The following is an 8,385-nucleotide window of genomic DNA, read 5'->3' as shown; positions in this document are numbered from 1 at the left end:
CAGTTGGGTCTGCATTTCTGGCACTGGCAATCAACACTCCTGAGCTTATCTTGAGCCTAGCTCTTCTCAGTGCAGTTGAGGAAATGTTTGCAGAAGGAGGTGATACCTGAACTGAGCAAGTCTGGAAGAATGAGCAGGCACTAGGTCAAATGCATAAAAGTAGAAGGGAATTCCAAGAATGAGAAGAGGTATAGAGGCAAGAAAAGCAAGATATGGAAGTCTGGTCTTTCCAGCGAGCACAATGGGAGAAAGGCTGTGAGTGGGGGTGAGAGTGAAACCCACAGGGGTCAGAACTGGGAGAAGCTTTCTGTCGTGGATGCTTAGATTCAGCACGTGGAGAGGAAAGAGAACCAACAGGGGTGTCGGGAAGCCTGCTCTGAGGCCACAGCGTGAATCCAAATCAGGCATCTTTTTACCGAGTGCTGGTGATGACAGCAAGCAGGAAAGAGAATCAGAGCCCTGCCTTAGGAAAGTGGGCGGCCTGGCTCCGTGGGCTTTGGTCAAGGTCTGATTCAGAATCAGAAACAGTGCTGAGTGGTGAGATGTTGTCGAAGCCAGAGCAGCCTCCAAATGGCTTCGGGACCTCTACAAAACATGCAGACACACACCAGCTCCTCTGGGTTAGACCTACAGGGCCTCTGTTCCCAGAACAGACACAGCTGCCCCAAGGGATGTCCTTGAACCAGGCCACGAATCATGGCAAACACTTTTAAAGCACCTATGCCCTACTGGCCATGAACTCAGTCTGCGCAATTATTTTATGGGAGAAGTCCTGCTGTTACCTTTATTCTACAGGTGGGAAGACTAAGCCAAATGACTCGCCCGAGGTTACACAGCTAGCAAGTGGCAAAGCTGGGATCTGAACCCAGGCTGTCTGGCTCTGCTCATGTTCTTAGTCCCTATCCTAGGGAGACTGGGAGGCCGAGGATGCAGACGGGCACATGCCCTCCGCCTTGTCTTCATTCAACAGCACAGCAGGAACAGTGGTTTGCAGGTTCATGAGAGTCCTGACTCCCCTCTCTCCTGCTCTCCCAGCAGAGGGCTTGCAATCTCCATGGGCCTGGGACAGGGTGGGAACGAAGAGGACACCTCACACTGATCTTTCACCTGCTGCAGAAATTCTGAACCCAAGGGCCTGTCCCCAATATAGGGCAGAGGTCCAGACCTTGGGGGCAACTCAGAATCACTAAAACCATAACACTAACAGCAATAACAAAAATCAGCCGGCTATGACCTATCTTAGAGCCATCGTGAGGTCCAAAGGCATTGCATGTAGCTTTCAAAAACCCAAGTCTTCCAGCTCTTCAAAGTGCCGAGAGGGGCAAGGGGGCTACATCTGCTATGGTGAGGGCAAAACGGGAGGCTGAGAGCAAGGCTGTGGCCTCAGGTTCTGGGTTCAAGTTCTACCTCCACCACCCACTGTGGGAGCCTTGGGCAATCTCTTTCATTCCTTTGCTCCCATGAAGGAATTCTCACCACCAAATGGGAACAATAAAGGTACCTGCCTCCTAAGAATTTACCAAGTTTAACAAGCCAAGGTTTTTAAAGACGGCAACCCAGGGCTTCGTGGCACAGGGGTGTTTATTTTTTATTGGATTGAATGAAATACATGAAATACTGCAGTCAAATAGAAAATGTTTTATCATTTTATGAGGTTAAGTAGGAAAAAAGAGTCCAGACTGCAGCGCCGGCTCAGACATGATGGCGCTCTGTGAGTGGGGACAGAGACCAGAGGCTCGGGGGAAACAAGGACGTTGTGGAGGGGGGGGTTGTGAACCCATTTCGTGTTCCTTTTCCACTCACGTGGTTTGCACAGTGCAGGCCTGGAGAGCAGGTGCCACGAAAGTGGAGCACACAAGTGTTTGCAATTCAATCCACAGGAGTCTGGCCCAGGGGCTCTGCGACCCCATTCTACAGGTGAGGAAGCCGAGGTCCCGGGAGGCCGCACAGGCCCCAGCAGCAGGGTCAGGACTCCCTCAGCCATCCTTCTCCCCATAGAAATCCTATCAGAGGTGAGGCTGGCCAGCAGCTCCTCTGCAGGCCCCACACGTGCTGTGGAGCCTCAAAGACATCTGCTTTTTAAATTGGGGACCCCACACCCTCAGGCAGAAGTAAAGAAAGAGGAGGTTTATGGGGGACTTGTCAAATCCCCCCCACCTTGTTCTCCATTCAGGCAACCTGCTCCCAACCCCAACACAGCCCAGGTGAGAGTTCGGGACTCAGCAGCTGGCCCTGCACTGAAAGCAGGAGCCCCCACCTGCCCACCTACTCCCTGCCCCTACCCATTGCCCCCTCCCCAGCCTGGACCTGGGGGCCTGCAGCAGCTCCCCACTCATCACCTGACGTGGACCTGACTACTTCCCAGCCCACAGGGGGCAGCATGTGGGGCAGCACTGATGGGAGAAACAGACAGGCTGCCTAACGGGGCCCTGGGGAGGGGAGGTGTTGAGTGTGGCAGGAGGGGGTTGTGGCCAGAGAACTAATGACGTTAACAGACCCTAAGGGCTGACAGAGCTGAGCTCTTATCTCAGGCCCTGGGAGGGGACAAAATGTGGGTCTAGGAGCTGGTCCAGGTGCCCTGTGTTCCCCTGCCCCCTTCACTTAAGCAACACAGTGTCCTATTATAGGCAGGCGCTAGCTATGATACCAATAATAATAACAAAAATAACAAATACATAAATCTGCTGCAGCTTACCAGGCTCACCACTTTCTTTTCTTAGTCTCACGTTTCACAATGACCCTCTTAGGTAGATACTATGTCATCCCCATTGTGTCTCAGATGGAACAGAGAGGTCGAGTCATTTGCCCAAGGTCACACAGCATCTACCTAAGTCAGAAGGGATCCCTGACCCACCCCCTTCATCTCAATGGCTATGTGACCCTCCAACTCCAGTGTCCATCAGATAATTTGAGATGCTGATAAATGCAGATTCCCACTCTGATTCACTAAATCAGAATGCAAGGGAAGTAAGTTCCTGGAGGCTGTATTTTTGACAAGTGCCCCAGGTGATTCTTGGGGTCAGGCATGTTTGAAAAATCCTTCACTAGGCTGTTGAAGGCACCCACACAGAGAGAGCCAGAAGGTACCCAGGTGGCACCATCAGCTGCTGAAGCTGAAGCTTGTAAAGGAGGGAATAAAGGCTCTCCGTGGCATCTGGGGGCGGGGGAGGGGGGCGGGGGGTGGAGGCTGCACTGGAGCTGGTGGGGGTGGCGAGCCATTACACCCCCGCTTCCCTTCCCTGTGCCCCTTTCATCTGGGAGCCTGAACAGGATGAGAGGTCAAAGGCTGCATCTAAAAGCCCCCAGCAGGTGGGTCTCTCAGGGTCCAGTCAGTCGATGGGGGTCTGCCAGCCCTGGGGTGAGGACTGGTGAAGGGTGGCAGACGAACCCCACACCTACCCCCTCCCTGGAGTCAGGAAGAGCTCTTCCCAGGGCTCTTGCTTGTCCTCTCTCCCGCCCCTGCCCTCTCATCACCCATGATGCCCAGCTGGTCACTTCGTCATAGCCACAGTTCCAAGGACTGTGGAACTTCACAAGGACACAGCAGGTTCAAAACCCTGATGTGACCGTTGACATGTCAACAGTCACAACCACCCCGACAGACAAGTGAGATACTGTGTGGCTTCCATCAACCACACAAGAAACCGAGGCCCAAAGATGAGCAGGGAATGCATGGCACAGGGCGTCCAACTCAAGGGGAGGGAAGGGGCTGGAGACCGTGCTGACCCACCACCCAGTCACATGCCCTGGCATGGGGTTCTGTCCCCAGGCGTGAGGCAAAGGGGCCTGTTTTCCAGTTGGCACAAGGACACAGGCTTTAGACTCCCGGACTCTCTCTGTTCTCACAGGCGAGTCATTTCTAATTCCTTTAGCCATAGACCCCTTACCTCAAATGACAGGTAAAATAATAACAACAAGGTTTGAGCACATCCTGTGTGTCAGACCTCCTTTATGTTGGTCTGGCTAAGGGGACCCAGTTTCTGCTGTTGGCCACAAGAAGAACAAGAGTTGAGAGAGGAAGAGGAGGAGGACAAATAATACAAGAATAAATCTGCCTTCCAGGTTTTAGCTGGGTCATTTGGTAGACAATTTAAGTTGATTACTCAGCAGACATTCTGGCTCTTCCTGCATCCCAGCCAGGCTTCCTTGCAGACAGAGAACTGGCCTGGCATGAACATTGGCCAGAGAGATATAAGGGAGAGTCTGGCAGTGGTAATAAGTGGTCCTAGGGAAGGTTTTTTTTTATTATTGAAAGGGGACATGAGACAGGGTCTGTGAAGAGATACTTTGGGGTCCCAGGTATTTGTTTTACCCTTTTTCCACATAGAAGTTTTTATCTGTGTAGATGGCTATTCAGCCAAAGACTTCATTTGCCAGCCTCCCTTGCAGCTAGGTATGGCCATGTAGGTAAGTTATAACCAATGATATAAATGACATGAACAACTTCTATGGCTGTGTGCATAAGAGGAGGGGCATGTCCTCTCCTCCCTCCATTCTTCCTTCCTGATGACTAGGCTAATTACAAAATGATGAACCATCTCCATCCTTGCAGATAAGAGCAATAGGATAGAGAAGTTTCATCCTCAATACTTTTGGATTGCCATGTAAACCCTGAACCAGCCTTGGAGTATAAAGGGACAGAAAAATAAATTTCTACCTTGTTTAATCCATTGTTATTTTGAGTCTTGTTACAGTAACTGTCTTATCTAATACAGGGTCTCTTGCCTTCCTGCTTTACATCTTGCTGTGATGTCTAGAGCTGTGGCAGTCATTCTGTGACCGTGAGGGGGAAGCCAAAAAGATAACTGAAAAGCCAACTTCCTTTGAGCTGCTGAATCTGCCAAGTCAGGAATACTCATTCTAGACATTTTGCTAGGTGAGATACATTTTTCACTACCCGAGCTCTGTTCATTGGTCTTTCTATCACTTGCAGACAAAGCATGCCAAATGAGGTACTCCGTGAGGTCCGTGGTGGAGTTGCCTAAAGTCATACCCTGGCCAGGGACAGGGAAAGCCTACAACCCCAGGGAGGAGCTCTGTGATGCCAACCCACTCCCCCATCAGGGGTTCTGCCCCTTAGATCCAAGAGGTGCAAATCAAGCCTCAGTCCTCTTAAGACAAAGCAGCTTTTGAAAGAGTTATGATAAAACAGAAGCTCGCTGTTTATCCATCAGAGAAAGAGAAGGAAAAAGGCATTCCACCTGAGTTGTATAGTTTACCCCTCTGACCAGGAATAAATGTGAGTCTCTCCTGGATTCCTGGCAGCCTTACCCTGAGAGCTTTCACTTCTGCCCATGATTTGCATTTCCAGAAACCAGGAGTTTCCGTGGATCACTCAGGGTCCTAGAAAAAAAGAGTCGCCGTATTGGCTAAGGTTTTGAGGATGTCTTGATGAAGGGACTTTATACAGGTGTGGACAGGGCTAAGAGAACTAGCAATGGATACTGAGGTGTCCACGGTCCAGCACAAGCAACAGCAGGAAGTTACTGCTCCCCTGGGCATCAGAGGAGAGGGCCCAGCAAGGACAGGGGCCACCCACAGGGGCCGCCACTGGAGAGGGATGCAGCCCAAACCTCCATGGACTCTGGTCTCCTGCCAGCTCTCTCATTACCGAAGGCCGACCACAATCGAGCGTGAGGCAGCCTGGCAGAAGCAGTCCCTAGAGGTGGACCTCCCCGGGCAGGAGGTGTGTTGAGAGAGGAGGGCAGGGATCACTGTGTTCACATTCAGACCCCTTTGTCCCAGAACTTCCACAGCCCTCGTGTTGTGGGAGGTATGGGGATAGGGTAGGGGGGAACGCCCCTCTGCCCAGGCAGTTCTGGTAATGGAGGCTCCAGGCTGGGAGGCCACTGAGCAGGCAACTGGTGCTGGGCTGCCTTACAGGAAAAGGGGAGAACCCCAGGGGTGAGGGAGGCAAAGAGCCAGCTCCCTGCCAGGCGGGCACCAGAAGGACTCTCAGGAAGGGCCCTTGCAAATCAATGGCAAATGATGAAAAATGCAGATGGATAAATAACTTAAAAGACCCAGGCTTGCTGGAAATGGTTTCTGATCTCAGATCCGCTGCTGGGCAGCCAGGCAGGCTCATGGGCTTTACTTTTAATCAGGGGCAGTTTGGTGGAGACCACTGGTCTCTTTGGGTTGCTTTCAAAGGAGGTCCTGCCTCTGTCCTCCCTGGAAAGCTGCTTTGGACTTGCCCCCCCAGCCCCCCAACCCCCACCACCCCAGGAGCCCCTCCTCTCCAGCACAGCATGAGAAAGGTCACCAGGAGCCCATCCCATTCAGGAAAGAGGTGGAGAGCAGGGTGTGGGCCTCCCAAAGGGGTGTGCTCAAGCTCCAGCTCTGCCACTTAAGCTATGTATTTCTGGGCAAATCATTTCTTGCAGAACCTCGCCGGGAGCACCTGCCTGGCAGGGATATTCTGAGGATTCAGTGGGACCGAGTGTGTGCAGTTAGGTGCACGCAGCACCTGCAGAGAAAGAGCCCAGCGAACGTTGAGGGAAACTGAGCTGAAATTCTCGGGGAGGCTGCCTGGACTCCCAGCCTAGCTCCACTCAGGCCCTCCCAGCCCGATTCTCACTTGTAAGATAATGCGCATCAGCTGTGCACCTCCTACGTGGAAACTTCCGTGAGGGTGGGGAGAGACCATACAAGACACAAGCGTGGAGTCAGACCTGCACGAAGCACCAGTGGATGGTAGCTGTTGTTGTTTCATGAGAAGATTGTGTCTTATTATCTAAGTGAGAAATGCCAGGTGAAGATGCCTCTCGTGGGCATGAATGTTTCCTCAGGGTTGGGAGGGGGCCCTGGTCAGTTCAGCCTAGTGAATGTGAGCAGGAGCCTAGGTATCAGATAGCCTCCACCCACGGGCTGTGACATGAGTCATTCCACCTCTCTGAGCCTCAGTTTCTCCATCTGTAAGATTCCTCCCAGAGTAGCTGTTGTGGTTGTGTGTAAAGGATTTAGGACCTGACCCCGTTGGTGTAGCTTAGCTGGAGTGAGCGCAGGCCTGTGAACCAAAGGGTCACAGGTTCAATTCCCAGTCTAGGGCACGTTCCTGGGTTGCGGGCTAGGTCCCTGGTAGGGGGTGTACAAGAGACAACCACACATTGATGTTTCTCTTCCTCTGTTTCTCTCTCCCTTCCCCTCTCTCTAAAAATAAGTAAATAAAACCTTTTTTAATGAATTTATCATCTGACAGTAGAAAGGGCTCACAATAAACGGTGGTTTTGCTTTAAAAGGAACATTATTCCTTGGACAAGATCAGGGTCCTCAGCACCTTGGAGGGAAGGCAAACAAAGTGTCCTTCTTGAACGTGGAGAGAGGGCACGTGATCAACACGACTACTCATTAGGGAAATGCAAATCGAAACCAGAACGAGGTATCACCACACAGCTGTTTGGACGCCCTTTATCAAAAAGAGAAGACATAAATTCTGGGGAGACTGTGAAGAAAAGAGAACCGTTAAACACTGTTGGTGGGACTGTAAATTGGAGCAGCCACTATGGGAGATGGTATGGAGGTTTCTTAAAAAATTAAGGCTAGATCTAGCAATTTCCCTTCTGGGTATGCGACCAAAGGAGACGAAACAATTATCTCAAAGGTGTACCTGCACCAGGACCACTGCACCAGGAGCCACAATGGCCACGATGCGGAAATAACGCAAGTGTTTACCGATGGGTGAAGGGATCCAAAATTGTTCTATCACAATGGAGTATTATTCAGCCTTAACAGAGAAGGAAATCCTGTCATTGGTGACAATGTGGACGAACCTGGAAGGCATTTTGCTAAGTGAAGCAAGCCAGACAAAGACGAGGGCTGCATGGTACCACTTACATTTGGAATGGAAAACCCACAGAAACAGAGTAAAAACATTGTTGCCAGGGGCTGGGGGCGGGGTATAGAGAGAGGCTGGCAAAGGGTAGTAACTCTGTTATACAATGAGCCAAGTCAGAGGATCTAATGTAAAATGTGGGGACTATAGGTGATAACACCATATTGCATAACTGACATTTGCTGAGAGAGTAGAGCTTAGATGTTCACACACACACACACACACACCCACGAGGTAAAATGTAGGCTGAATAAAAAGACACACAACAGGTTGTCCTCATGCCCAATAAATAGGCTGCCCCCCCACATGCTGTGGGCAGGAGGGGTAGGCTCACTCTCTCCCCTCCAAGGGCCTGTACTTTCTAGTTATCACACACACACACACACACACACGCACACACACGGGACAGTCTGAATTGCTACAATGCCTCCCCCAGCTGACTGGGTACCCCTGGAGAACAGGAGACCATGTCCCCCCACATGTCCCACATCTGAGTTGTGGCCTGGTATACACTCAGTGCTAATGGGGAGAATTGCACGTTTGTGTATGGTGGT

Source organism: Sturnira hondurensis, unplaced genomic scaffold (genome assembly GCF_014824575.4).
Source record: "Sturnira hondurensis isolate 20B ecotype Veracruz unplaced genomic scaffold, ASM1482457v3 Scaffold0018399, whole genome shotgun sequence".
NCBI lineage: Eukaryota > Metazoa > Chordata > Mammalia > Chiroptera > Phyllostomidae > Sturnira > Sturnira hondurensis.
The sequence above is the reverse complement of the archived record's forward strand: the minus strand, read 5'-3'. Positions refer to the sequence as shown.